General features: G+C 49.4%; 1 protein-coding gene across 6 annotated transcripts in view; it reads left to right on the plus strand.

Annotated features, from left to right (window-relative positions):
* ATF6 (activating transcription factor 6) overlaps nucleotides 1-14,737 on the plus strand; it is a 1,225,231-nt gene that overhangs the window by 883,654 nt on the left and 326,840 nt on the right. The gene's annotated exons all lie outside the window — the stretch shown is intronic.

A 14,737-nucleotide genomic window follows, 5' to 3' on the forward strand; every position in this document is an offset into this window, starting at 1 on the left:
TTCCAAGCGCCAGTGGCCATGGCATCAGGGATGTCACAGCCTATGTTCTCAAATGTGCTGACCAGAGTGTTGTCTGCCCTGATGAAACACATGCGCAGCTACATCGTATTCCCCCAGGTGGAGGATTTGGCCCAGTGAAGGCTGACTTCTATGCACTGGGACATATCCCCAACATCATTGGTGCTATTGATGGTACACATATTGCCTTTGTGTCCTAAGGGTGAGTGTCTGGCTAAGAGGTATCCCTTGATATTTACAGGTGACTCTGGCTACCCCAACCTCTCATGGTTACTGACCCCAGTGAGTAATTTCAGGACAAGGGCAGATGAACTTTACAATGAGGCACATGGGCGAACAAGGAGGATCACTGAGCGCACATTTGGCCTCTCGAAGGCCAGATATCGGTGCCCCCATCTGACACAGATCCCTGTGCTACTCACCCAAGAAGGTCTGCCAGATCATCGTTGCATGTTGCACAACCTGGCCTTCAGATGCCAGGTGCCTTTTCTACAGGAGGATGAGGCGGGGGATGGTCCTGTGGCAGCGGTGGAGCCTGTGGACAGTGACGAAGAGGAGGAAGAGGATGTGCTTCCAGTGACACACAGGTAAGAAACTGTAACTTCACCTTCCATTGCAGTTTTGTGTTGGACATTGTACATGGCAGCCTGATTTTCCAAAATCTATGGCTACTTACTGTACCCTTTGCCTTCTCTTTTTACGGATATCTGTGCCCCACTCTGGCTCCTGGTGTGCTTACTGCTGCCCACTACAGGTCATACCCATGTATATATAATTGTACATTTGAATTGCAATGTTCACAGCTTGTTAAACAAATATTAGTTCCAAGGGTGTTTATTTCTGTGCTAATAAGTGTAGGGGGTATTGCAATGGGCTGGATTGATGATGGAGGAATGTCCAGGATAGAGTCCAGTCTATTGGTATCACAGATGCATTGTCCAAGGAGGCATCAGGAGTGGGGCAATGGCAGTTCAAGGTGGACAGGGTGACATAGTGAGACACAAGGGTGACATTCAGGGGAGTCTTATTTCCTGGCAGGGGTCTTGGCAATGTTCTCTGGCTTCTGCCTGGATCGCAGGGACATTTTGAGTGGTGGTTCTCCTTCTGCAGGGGGAGGGGTGCTGGTGGCCTGTTATTGTAACGGGCCTCCTGTCCACTAGCGGCAATGGAGGTGGAGTGCTGTTCATCGGTGTGGCTAGTGTCAGGGGCCCATTGGTGTGCCACTGCCTCCCTCATGGTGTTGGCCATGTCTACCAGCACCCCTGCAATGGTGACCAGGGTGGTGTGGATGTCCCTCAGGCCCTCCCTGATCCCCAGTGTAGGAAAGTACCATCTTGCCTGGCATGTTACCCCCATATTTCACTGTATATATGTTGTTGTAGTCTATGTGTCACTGGGACCCTGCCAGCCAGGGCCCCAGTGCTCATAAGTGTGTCCTGTATGTGTTCCCTGTGTGATGACTAACTGTCTCACTGAGGCTCTGCTAACCAGAACCTCAGTGGTTATGCTCTCTCTGCTTTCCAAATTGTCACTAACAGGCTAGTGACCAATTTCACCAATTCACATTGGCATACTGGAACACCCTTATAATTCCCTAGTATATGGTACTGAGGTACCCAGGGTATTGGGGTTCCAGGAGATCCCTATGGGCTGCAGCATTTCTTTTGCCACCCATAGGGAGATCTGACAATTCTTACACAGGCCTGCCAGTGCAGCCTGAGTGAAATTACGTCCACGTTATTTCACAGCCATTTACCACTGCACTTAAGTAACGTATAAGTCACCTATATGTCTAACCTTCACATGGTAAAGGTTGGGTGCAAAGTTACTTAGTGTGTGGGCACCCTGGCACTAGCCAAGGTGCCCCGCATTGTTCAGGGCAAATTCCCCAGACTTTGTGAGTGCGGGGACACCATTACACGCGTGCACTGTACATAGGTCACTACCTATGTACAGCATCACAATGGTAACTCCGAATATGGCCATGTAACATGTCTATGATCATGGAATTGCCCCCTCTATGCCATCCTGGCATAGTTGGCACAATCCCATGATCCCACTGGTCTGTAGCACAGACCCTGGTACTGCCAAACTGCCTTTTCAGGGGTTTCGCTGCAGCTACTGCTGCTGCCAACCCCTCAGACAGGTTTCTGCCCTCCTGGGGTCCAGCCAGGCCTGGCCCAGGATGGCAGAACAAAGGACTTCCTCAGAGAGAGGGTGTTACACCCTCTCCCTTTGGAAAAAGGTGTTAAGGCAGGGGGGGAGTAGCCTCCCCCAGCCTCTGGAAATGCTTTCATGGGCACAGATGGTGCCCATTTCTGCATAAGCCAGTCTACACCGGTTCAGGGACCCCTCATCCCTGCTCTGGCGTGAAACTGGACAAAGGAAAGGGGAGTGACCACTCCCCTGACCTGCACCTCCCCTGGGAGGTGCCCACAGCTCCTCCAGTGTGCTCCAAACCTCTGCCATCTTGGAAACAGAGGTGCTGCTGGCACACTGGACTGCTCTGAGTGGCCAGGGCCAGCAGGTGACGTCAGAGACTCCTTCTGATAGGCTCCTTCAGGTGTTGCTAGCCTATCCTCTCTCCTAAGTAGCCAAACCCTCTTTTCTGGCTATTTAGGGTCTCTGCTTTGGGGAATTCCTTAGATAACGAATGCAAGAGCTCATCAGAGTTCCTCTGCATCTCTCTCTTCACCTTCTGCCAAGGAATCGACTGCTGACCGCGCTGGAAGCCTGCAAAACTGCAACATAGTAGCTAAGACGACTACTGCAACTCTGTAACGCTGATCCTGCCGCCTTCTCGACTGTTTTCCTGGTGGTGCATGCTGTGGGGGTAGTCTGCCTCCTCTCTGCACTAGAAGCTCCGAAGAAATCTCCTGTGGGTCGACGGAATCTTCCCCCTGCTACCGCAGGCACCAAAGAACTGCATCACCGGTCCCTTGGGTCTCCTCTCAGCACGACGAGCGAGGTCCCTTGAATCCAGCAACTGTGTCCAAGTGACTCCCACAGTCCAGTGACTCTTCAGTCCAAGTTTGGTGGAGGTAAGTCCTTGCCTCACCTCGCTAGACTGCATTGCTGGGAACCGCGACTTTTGCAGCTACTCCGGCCCCTGTGCACTTCCCGCGGAAATCCTTTGTGCACAGCCAAGCCTGGGTCCACGGCACTCTAACCTGCATTGCACGACTTTCTAAGTTGGTCTCCGGCGACATGGGACTCCTTTGTGTAACTTCGGGTGAGCACCGTTTCACGCATCCTCGTAGTGCCTGTTTCTGGCACTTCTCTGGGTGCTACCTGCTGCTAAGAGGGCTCCTTGTCTTGCTCGACGTCCCCTCTACCTCCTGGTGCAATTTGCGACCTCCTGGTCCCTCCTGGGCCACGGCAGCGTCCAAAAACGCTAACCGCACGATTTGCAGCTAGCAAGGCTTGTTGGCGTTCTTTCGGCGGGAAAACACTTTTGCACGACTCTCCACGGCGAGAGGGATCCGTCCACCAAAGGGGAAGTCTCTAGCCCTTTTCGTTCCTGCAGAAACCTCAGCTTCTTCTGTCCAGTAGAAGCTTCTTTGCACCCACAGCTGGCATTTCCTGGGCATCTGCCCATCTCCGACTTGCTTGTGACTTTTGGACTTGGTCCCCTTGTTCCACAGGTACCCAAGATTGGAAATCCATTGTTGTTGCATTGTTGGTTTGTGTCTTTCCTGCATTATTCCTCTATCACGACTTCTTTATCCTTAGGGGAACTTTAGTACACTTTGCACTCACTTTTCAGGGTCTTGGGGAGGGTTATTTTTCTAACTCTCACTATTTTCTAATAGTCCCAGCGACCCTCTACAAGGTCACATAGGTTTGGGGTCCATTCGTGGTTCGCATTCCACTTTTGGAGTATATGGTTTGTGTTGCCCCTATCCCTATGTGTCCCCATTGCATCCTATTGTAATTATACATTGTTTGCACTGTTTTCTAAGACAATACTGCATATTTTTGCTATTGTGTATATATATCTTGTGTATATTTCCTATTCTCTCACTGAGGGTACACTCTAAGATACTTTGGCATATTGTCATAAAAATAAAGTACCTTTATTTTTAGTATAACTGTGTATTGTGTTTTCTTATGTTATTGTGCATATGACACTAAGTGGTACTGTAGTAGCTTCACCCGTCTCCTAGTTCAGCCTAAGCTGCTCTGCTAAGCTACCATTATCTATCAGCCTAAGCTGCTAGACACTCTATACACTAATAAGGGATAACTGGGCCTGGTGCAAGGTGCAAGTACCCCTTGGTACTCACTACAAGCCAGTCCAGCCTCCTACACTATACAGTGGAACATAGACCTGGGAGTACCCACTCCAATGCAGATGGACTCTCCAGATATTTCCACTTAGACAATGAAGACCCATCAGGGAATGACTAGTCTTATTGTCCTTCGTTTGGGGAGGGGGGTTGTGTAGGAAAGTACCATCTTGCCTAGCATGTTACCCCCATTTTTCACTGTATATATGTTGTTTTAGTTGTATGTGTCACTGGGACCCTGGTAACCCAGGGCCCCAGTGCTCATAAGTGTGCCTGTATGTGTTACCTGTGTAGTGACTAACTGTCTCACTGAGGCTCTGCTAATCAGAACCTCAGTGGTTATGCTCTCTCATTTCTTTCCAAATTCTCACTGACAGGCTAGTGACCATTTTTACCAATTTACATTGGCTTACTGGAACACCCTTATAATCCCCTAGTATATGGTACTGAGGTACCCAGGGTATTGGGGTTCCAGGAGATCCCTATGGGCTGCAGCATTTCTTTTGCCACCCATAGGGAGCTCTGACAATTCTTACACAGGCCTGCCACTGCAGCCTGAGTGAAATAACGTCCACGTTATTTCACAGCCATTTTACACTGCACTTAAGTAACTTATAAGTCACCTATATGTCTAACCTTTACCTGGTAAAGGTTAGGTGCAAAGTTACTTAGTGTGAGAGCACCCTGGCACTAGCCAAGGTGCCCCCACATTGTTCAGAGCCAATTCACTGAACTTTGTGAGTACGGGGACACCATTACACGCGTGCACTACATATAGGTCACTACCTATATGTAGCTTCACCATGGTAACTCCGAATATGGCCATGTAACATGTCTATGATCATGGAATTGCCCCCTCTATGCCATCCTGGCATTGTTGGTACAATTCCATAATCCCAGTGGTCTGTAGCACAGACCCTGGTACTGCCAGACTGCCCTTCCTGGGGTTTCTCTGCAGCTGCTGCTGCTGCCAACCCCTCAGACAGGCATCTGCCCTCCTGGGGTCCAGCCAGGCCTGGCCCAGGATGGCAGAACAAAGAACTTCCTCTGAGAGAGGGTGTGACACCCTCTCCCTTTGGAAAATGGTGTGAAGGCAGGGGAGGAGTAGCCTCCCCCAGCCTCTGGAAATGCTTTGTTGGGCACAGAGGTGCCCAATTCTGCATAAGCCAGTCTACACCGGTTCAGGGACCCCTTAGCCCCTGCTCTGGCGCGAAACTGGACAAAGGAAAGGGGAGTGACCACTCCCCTGACCTGCACCTCCCCTGGGAGGTGTCCAGAGCTCCTCCAGTGTGCTCCAGACCTCTGCCATCTTGGAAACAGAGGTGCTGCTGGCACACTGGACTGCTCTGAGTGGCCAGTGCCACCAGGTGACGTCAGAGACTCCTTGTGATAGGCTCCTTCAGGTGTTAGTAGCCTTTCCTCTCTCCTAGGTAGCCAAACCCTCTTTTCTGGCTATTTAGGGTCTCTGTCTCTGGGGAAACTGTAGATAACGAATGCATGAGCTCAGCCGAGTTCCTCTGCATCTCCCTCTTCACCTTCTGATAAGGAATCGACCGCTGACCGCGCTGGAAGCCTGCAAACCTGCAACATAGTAGCAAAGACGACTACTGCAACTCTGTAACGCTGATCCTGCCGCCTTCTCGACTGTTTTCCTGCTTGTGCATGCTGTGGGGGTAGTCTGCCTCCTCTCTGCACCAGAAGCTCCGAAGAAATCTCCCGTGGGTCGACGGAATCTTCCCCCTGCAACCGCAGGCACGAAAAAGCTGCATCTCCGGTCCCTTGGGTCTCCTCTCAGCACGACGAGCGAGGTCCCTCGAATCCAGCGACACCGTCCAAGTGACCCCCACAGTCCAGTGACTCTTCAGCCCAAGTTTGGTGGAGGTAAGTCCTTGCCTCACCTCGCTGGGCTGCATTGCTGGGAACCGCGACTTTGCAAGCTTCTCCGGCCCCTGTGCACTTCCGGCGGAAATCCTTCGTGCACAGCCAAGCCTGGGTCCACGGCACTCTAACCTGCATTGCACGACTTTCTAAGTTGGTCTCCGGCGACGTGGGACTCCTTTGTGCAACTTCGGCGAGCACCGTTTCACGCATCCTCGTAGTGCCTGTTTCTGGCACTTCTCCGGGTGCTACCTGCTTCAGTGAGGGCTCTTTGTCTTGCTCGACGTCCCCTCTCTCTGCAGGTCCAATTTGCGACCTCCTGGTCCCTCCTGGGCCCCAGCAGCGTCCAAAAACGCCAAACGCACGATTTGCGTGTAGCAAGGCTTGTTGGCGTCCATCTGGCGGGAAAACACTTCTGCACGACTCTCCAAGGCGTGGGGGATCCATCCTCCAAAGGGGAAGTCTCTAGCCCTTGTCGTTCCTGCAGTATTCACAGTTCTTCAGCCTAGTAAGAGCTTCTTTGCACCAACCGCTGGCATTTCTTGGGCATCTGCCCATCTCCGAGCTGCTTGTGACTTTTGGACTTGGTCCCCTTGTTCCACAGGTACCTTCAGACAGGAATCCATCGTTGTTGCATTGCTGATTTGTGTTTTCCTTGCCTTCTCCCTCTAACACGACTATTTTGTCCTTAGGGGAACTTTGGTGCACTTTGCACTCACTTTTCAGGGTCTTGGGGAGGGTTATTTTTCTAACTCTCACTATTTTCTAATAGTCCCAGCGACCCTCTACAAGGTCACATAGGTTTGGGGTCCATTCGTGGTTCACATTCCACTTTTGGAGTATATGGTTTGTGTTGCCCCTATCCCTATGTTTCCCCATTGCATCCTATTGTAATTATACATTGTTTGCACTGTTTTCTAAGACTATACTGCATATTTTTGCTATTGTGTATATATATCTTGTGTATATTTCCTATCCTCTTACTGAGGGTACACTCTAAGATACTTTGGCATATTGTCATAAAAATAAAGTACCTTTATTTTTAGTATAACTGTGTATTGTGTTTTCTTATGATATTGTGCATATGACACTAAGTGGTACTGTAGTAGCTTCACACGTCTCCTAGTTCAGCCTGAGCTGCTTTGCTAAGCTACCATTATCTATCAGCCTAAGCTGCTAGACACCCTATACACTAATAAGGGATAACTGGGCCTGGTGCAAGGTGCAAGTACCCCTTGGTACTCACTACAAGCCAGTCCAGCCTCCTACAGGTTGTGTAGGAAAGTACCATCTTGCCTGGCATGTTACCCCCATTTTTTCACTGTATATATGTTGTTTTAGTTGTATGTGTCACTGAGACCCTGCCAGCCAGGGCCCCAGTGCTCATATGTGTGCCTGAAAGTGTTACCTGTGTTATGACTAACTGTCTCACTGAGGCTCTGCTATCCAGAACCTCAGTAGTTATGCTCTCTCATTTCATTCCAAATTGTCACTATCAGGCTAGTGACCAATTTCACCAATTCACATTGGCATACTGGAACACCCTTATAATTCCCTAGTATATGGTACTGAGGTACCCAGGGTATTGGGGTTCCAGGAGATCCCTATGGGCTGCAGCATTTCTTTTGCCACCCATAGGGAGCTCTGACAATTCTTACACAGGCCTGCCACTGGAGCCTGAGTGAAATAACGTCCACTTTATTTCACAGCCATTTACCACTGCACTTAAGTAACTTATAAGTCACCTATATGTCTAACCTTTACCTGGTAAAGGTTAGGTGCAAAGTTACTTAGTGTGTGGGCACCCTGGCACTAGCCAAGGTGCCCCCACATTGTTCAGGGCAAATTCCCCAGACTTTGTGAGTGCGGGGACACCATTACACGCGTGCACTACACATAGGTCACTACCTATGTGTAGCTTCACAATGGTAACTCCGAATATGGCCATGTAACATGTCTATGATCATGGAATTGCCCCCTCTATGCCATCCTGGCATAGTTGGCACAATCCCATGATCCCACTGGTCTGTAGCACAGACCCTGGTACTGCCAAACTGCCTTTTCAGGGTTTTCACTGCAGCTGCTGCTGCTGCCAACCCCTCAGACAGGTTTCTGCCCTCCTGGGGTCCAGCCAGGCCTGGCCCAGGATGGCAGAACAAAGGACTTCCTCAGAGAGAGGGTGTTACACCCTCTCCCTTTGGAAAATGGTGTTAAGGCAGGGGAGGAGTAGCCTCCCCCAGCCTCTGGAAATGCTTTCATGGGCACAGATGGTGCCCATTTCTGCATAAACCAGTCTACACCGGTTCAGGGACCCCTCAGCCCTGCTCTGGCGCGAAACTGGACAAAGGAAAGGGGAGTGACCACTCCCCTGACCTGCACCTCCCCTGGGAGGTGCCCAGAGCTCCTCCAGTGTGCTCCAGACCTCTGCCATCTTGGAAACAGAGGTGCTGCTGGCACACTGGACTGCTCTGAGTGGCCAGGGCCAGCAGGTGACGTCAGAGACTCCTTCTGATAGGCTCCTTCAGGTGTTGCTAGCCTATCCTCTCTCCTAAGTAGCCAAACCCTCTTTTCTGGCTATTTAGTGTCTCTGCTTTGGGGAATTCCTTAGATAACGAATGCAAGAGCTCATCAGAGTTCCTCTGCATCTCTCTCTTTACCTTCTGCCAAGGAATCGACTGCTGACCGCGCTGGAAGTCTGCAAAACTGCAACAAAGTAGCAAAGACGACTACTGCAACTCTGTAACGCTGATCCTGCCGCCTTCTCGATTGTTTTCCTGGTGGTGCATGCTGTGGGGGTAGTCTGCCTCCTCTCTGCACTAGAAGCTCCGAAGAAATCTCCCGTGGGTCGACTGAATCTTTCCCCTGCTACTGCAGGCACCAAAGAACTGCATCACCGGTCCCCTGGGTCTCCTCTCAGCACGACGAGCGAGGTCCCTTGAATCCAGCAAATGTGTCCAAGTGACTCCCACAGTCCAGTGACTCTTCAGTCCAAGTTTGGTGGAGGTAAGTCCTTGCCTCCCCACGCCAGACTGCATTGCTGGGAACCGCGACTTTTGCAGCTACTCCGGCCTCTGTGCACTTCCGGCACAAATCCTTTGTGCACAGACAAGCCTGGGTCCACGGCACTCTAACCTACATTGCACGACTTTCTAAGTGGCCCTCCGGCGACGTGGGACTCCTTTGTGCAACTTCGGGTGAGCACCGTTTCACTCCTCTTCGTAGTGCCTGTTCTGGCACTTCTCCGGGTGCTGCCTGCTTCTGAGAGGGCTCCTTGTCTTGCTCGACGCCCCCTCTGTCCCCAGACGCAATTGGCGACATCCTGGTCCCTCCTGGGCCACAGCAGCATCCAAAAACCCTAACCGCACGATTTGCAGCTAGCAAGGCTTGTTGGCGGACTTTAGGCGGGAAAACACTTCTGCACGACTCTCCACGGTGTGGGGGATCCATCCTCCAAAGGGGAAGTCTCTAGCCCTTGTTGTTCCTGCAGAATCTTGAGCTTCTACTGTCCAGTAGCAGCTTCTTTGCACCCACAGCTGGCATTTCCTGGGCATCTGCCCATCTCCGACTTGCTTGTGACTTTTGGACTTGGTGTCCTTGTTCCACAGGTACCCGCGACTGGAAATCCATCGTTGTTGCATTGCTGGTTTGTGTCTTTCCTGCAGAATTCCCCTATCACGACTTCTATGTCCTTTGGGGAACTTTAGTGCACTTTGCACTCACTTTTCAGGGTCTTGGGGTGGGCTATTTTTCTAACCCTTACTATTTTCTAATAGTCCCAGCGACCCTCTACAAGGTCACATAGGTTTGGGGTCCATTCGTGGTTCGCATTCCACTTTTGGAGTATATGGTTTGTGTTGCCCCTATCCCTATGTGTCCCCATTGTATCCTATTGTAACTATACATTGTTTGCACTGTTTTCTAAGACTATACTGCATATTTTTGGTATTGTGTACATATATCTTGTGTATATTTGCTATCCTCATACTGAGGGTACACTCTGAGATACTTTGGCATATTGTCATAAAAATAAAGTACCTTTATTTTTAGTATATCTGTGTATTGTGTTTTCTTATGATATTGTGCAAGTGACACTAGTGGTACTGTAGGAGCTTCTAATAAGGGATACCTGGGCCTGGTGCAAGGTGTAAGTACCCCTTGGTACTCACTACAAGCCAGTCCAGCCTCCTACAACCCTCCTCCTTCAAAGTCTCTCTCTAGCTCTACACTTTGCAGGTACATTCATCAAATTTGGACTGTCAAGAGAAACAACTTGCCTAACGATCTACCATTCCTGGACAGAGTTGCACCAAAACCGTCAGGGAGGAGACTTAATACTAGAGAGCAAAGCGTAAGTCCAGCATATACCATACTGCACAATGCCCATAACTCCAGTGTGAAAGAACCACACTGGCAATTCGGTGCATAAAACTGCAAAAAATCCACAACATTAGGTTGCTCAGCTACATCAGAGAACCAAGATCATCGACTGGAATACCACATTTGAATGTCAAAGACAGGTGCTGAACAATCTTTCTTCACATCCCACATATTTACATAAATAGGCTTCAAGTCATAAGATTATGATAACCATGTCCCTTACATTTATGGGAACAGAGAAAGCATTTCAAAATAGAATGAGAACCCAGCCACTTAATGACGCTTCTAGCTGTGAAAGAAAGAAATACATACTTGACTATGAGGGACTAACGTTCTCTGGTTCAGACAACAAAAGTAAAATAGGAATATGAACAAAAACATGCATGTGGAAGTTTAGGGTAATGTAGGAAGGTAGCCTCTTTCTAGCCTCGTTACCCCTACTTTTGGCCTGTTTGTGAGTATATGTCAGGGTGTCTCACTGGGATCCTGCTAGCCAGAACCCAGTGCTCATAGTGAAAACCCTATGTTGTCAGTGTGTTTGATATGTGTCACTGGGATCCTGCTAGCCATGACCCCAGTGCTCATAAGTTTGTGGCCCTGTATGCGTTCCCTGTGTGGCACCTAACTGTATCACTGAGGCTCTGCTAAGCAGAACCTCAGTGTTTATGCTCTTTCTGCTTTTAAAATTGTCACTGCAGGCTAGTGACTAATTTTACCAATTCTGACTAGTACACTGGAACACCCTTATAATTCCCTAGAATATGGTACCTGGGTACCCAGGGTATTGGGGTTCCAGGAGATCCCTATGGGCTGCAGCATTTCTTTTGCCACTCATAGGGAGCTCAGACAATTCTTACACAGGACTGCCACTGCAGCCTGAGTGAAATAACGTCCACGTTATTTCACAGCCATTTTACACTGCACTTAAGTTACTTATAAGTCACCTATATGTCTAACCCTCACTTAGTGAAGGTTAGGTGCAAAGTTATTAGTGTGTGGGCACCCTGGTAGTAGCCAAGATGCCCCCACATTGTTCAGGGCAAATTCCCCGGACTTTGAGAGTGCGGGACACCATTACGCGCGTGCACTACATATAGGTCAATACCTATATGTTGCGTCACAATGGTAACTCCGAACATGGCCATGTAACATATCTAGGATCATAGAATTGTCACCCCAATACCATTATGGTATTGGGGGGACAATTCCATGCATCCCCGGGTCTCCATCATAGAGCCCGGGTACTGCCAAACTAACTTTCCGGGGTTTTCTCTGCAGCTACTGCTGCTGCCAACCCTCAGACAGGTTTCTACCCCCCTGGGGCCTGGACAGCCCAGTCCCAGGAAGGCAGAACAAAGGATTTCCTCTGAGAGAGGGTGTTACACCCTCTCCCTTTGGAAATAGGTGTGAAGGGCCTGAGAGGAGTAGCCTCTCCTGGCCTCTGGAAATGCTTTAAAGGGCACAGATGGTGCCCTCCTTGCATAAGCCAGTCTACACTGGTTCAGGGATCCCCCCAGCCCTGCTCTGGCACGAAACTGGACAAAGGAAAGGGGAGTGACCACTCCCCTGACCAGCACCTCCCAGGGGAGGTGCCCAGAGCTCCTCCAGTGTGTCCCAGACCTCTGCCATCTTGGATGCAGAGGTGTGAGGGCACAATGGACAGCTCTGAGTGGCCAATGCCATTAGGTGACGTCAGAGACCCCTCATGATAGGTGCTTACCTTTCTCTGTAGCCAGTCCTCTTCTGAGGGCTATTTATGGTCTCTCTGTGGGTATCTCACCAGATAACCAATGCAAGAGCTCGCCAGAGTTCCTCTGCACTTTCGTCTTCGACTTCTTCCAAGGATCGCCCGCTGACTGCTCCAGGACGCCTGCAAAACCGCAACAAAGTAGCAAGAAGACTACCAGCAACATTGTAGCACCTCATCCTGCCAGCTTTCTCCACTGTTTCCTGGTGGTGCATGCTCTGAGGGCTGTCTGCCTTCACCCTGCACTGGAAACAAAGAAGAAATCTCCAGTGGGTCAACGGAATCTCCCCCCTGCCAATGCAGACACCAAACTTCTGCATCACCGGTCCTCTGGGTCCTCTCTCATCCTGACAAGTGTGGTCCCTGGAACACAGGAGCTGGGTCCAAGTGTCTCCGACAATCCAGTGGCCCTTCTGTCCAAATTTGGTTGAGGTAAGTCCTTGCCTCCCACGCCAGACAGTAATTCTGTGTACTGTATGAACTGCAGGTGTTCGGGCTTCTGTGCACTTTTGCAAGACTTCCTTCGTGCACAGCCTAGCCCAAGTCTCCAGCACTTTGTCCTGCATTGCCCAACTCGCTGAGTTGGACTCCGATTTCGTGGGACCCTCTTTTGTTGTGCTGAGTCGACCGTCGTGCTCAGATCTTCTGAACGCCTGTTCAGGTGCGTCTGCGGGTGCTGCCTGCTTCTGTGTGGGCTCTCCATGTTGCTGAGCGCCCCTCTGTCTCCTCCTCCAAGGAGCGACCTCCTGGTCCTTCCTGTGCCCTGGCAGCACCCAAAACCTTCAACCGCGACTCTTGCAGCTAGCAAGGCTTGTTTGCTGTCTTTCTGCGTGGAAACAACTCTGAATCCTCCGGCACGCCATGGGACATCTTCTGAGAAGTTCCTGGCACCTTCCGTTGTTGCAGAATCTTCGGCTTCTTCCACCCAGAGGCAGCCCTTTTGCACCTTCATCCGGGGTTTAGTGGGCTCCTGCCCCCCCTGGACACTTGCGTGACTCTTGGACTTGGTCCCCTTTCTTAACAGGTCCTCAGGTCAAGGAATCCGTCTTCAGTGCTTTGCAGTCAGTTGTTGTCCTTGCAGAATCCCCTATCTCGACTTTACTGTCTTTCTGGGGTAGTAGGGTAACTTTACTCCTACTTTTCAGGGTCTTGTGGTGGGGTATCTTGGACACCCTTAGTGTTTTCTTACACTCCCAGTGACCCTCTACAGACTACACTAGGCTTGGGGTCCATTCGTGGTTCGCATTCCACTTTTGGAGTATATGGTTTCTGTTGCCCCTAGGCCTATTTTTCCCTATTGCATTCTATTGTGTTCTACAGTGTTTTCACTAGTTTTATAACTGTTTACTTACCTGCTTTGGTTTGTGTGTTTATATTTTGTTTATATTACTTACCTCCTAAGGGAGTATATCATCTGAGATACTTTTGGCATATTGTCACTAAAATACCTTTATTTTTAGTAACTTTGAGTATTGTGTTTTCTTATGATATAGTGCTATATGATATAAGTGGTGTAGTAGGAGCTTTGCATGTCTGCTAGTTCAGCCTAAGCTGCTCTGCTATAGCTACCTCTATCAGCCTAAGCTGCTAGAACACCTCTAATCTACTAATAAGGGATAACTGGACCTGGCACAAGGTGTAAGTACCACAAGGTACCCACTATAAGCCAGGCCAGCCTCCTACAGGTGGCAAGACTGATTTCCACTTTATAGGCTTCCAACATTTTTAGCCTGCCGTTACCTTACCGGACTTAATACTTTGTCCTTGGTGCTTTATGAAACTTTGCAGTCAAATAGAACGCCTACAGTACCATGTACCTGTTAAGGGACTGGTGGAGGACAGTAGGGTGTGGCCTATGAAAGCCTCTGGCAGTGGACAAGCTATCTGATAAAAAAAAATCCAAGAAATGGACTGAAAAAACGTTGACGTTGTGACACTCTTCATATCACGCATGACATTAGTTATTATAAAAAAAACACCCTTAGAAATTCCCTTAAGAAAACGTCAGTTGAGGAGACATTGCACTTATGATCAAAATCCTAAAACTGATATTCACCAGATGTGTTGAACTACGCAACCATTACTCCAACTGCATTGCTCATGGCAACATGTTACCTCAGATAATAGAGCAAATAAAATTGTTCATTTCATCTCTGTCTGTCAGGAAACCCTTTCTTCAAATGTATTATCCTGCTACCCACAACTTTAACTGGAGCGTCCTCCCGGAATCCAAATTTGCTCCCATGCTATTGAATTGTCTGTACATGGACTCTGAAATTGATTATCGGTGAAGCGTGCACTGCTCTTCCTGTATATTCTAACAACAATTGTCATCATCTATCGATTCATAAGTATGAAAGAGCGTTACCAGTATTAAGATTAAATGAATCCATGCATAAAAATGACTCTTAAAATGAGTAAGTGGAAG

This window comes from Pleurodeles waltl, chromosome 4_2, assembly GCF_031143425.1.
Source record: "Pleurodeles waltl isolate 20211129_DDA chromosome 4_2, aPleWal1.hap1.20221129, whole genome shotgun sequence".
Classification (NCBI taxonomy): Eukaryota; Metazoa; Chordata; class Amphibia; order Caudata; family Salamandridae; genus Pleurodeles; species Pleurodeles waltl.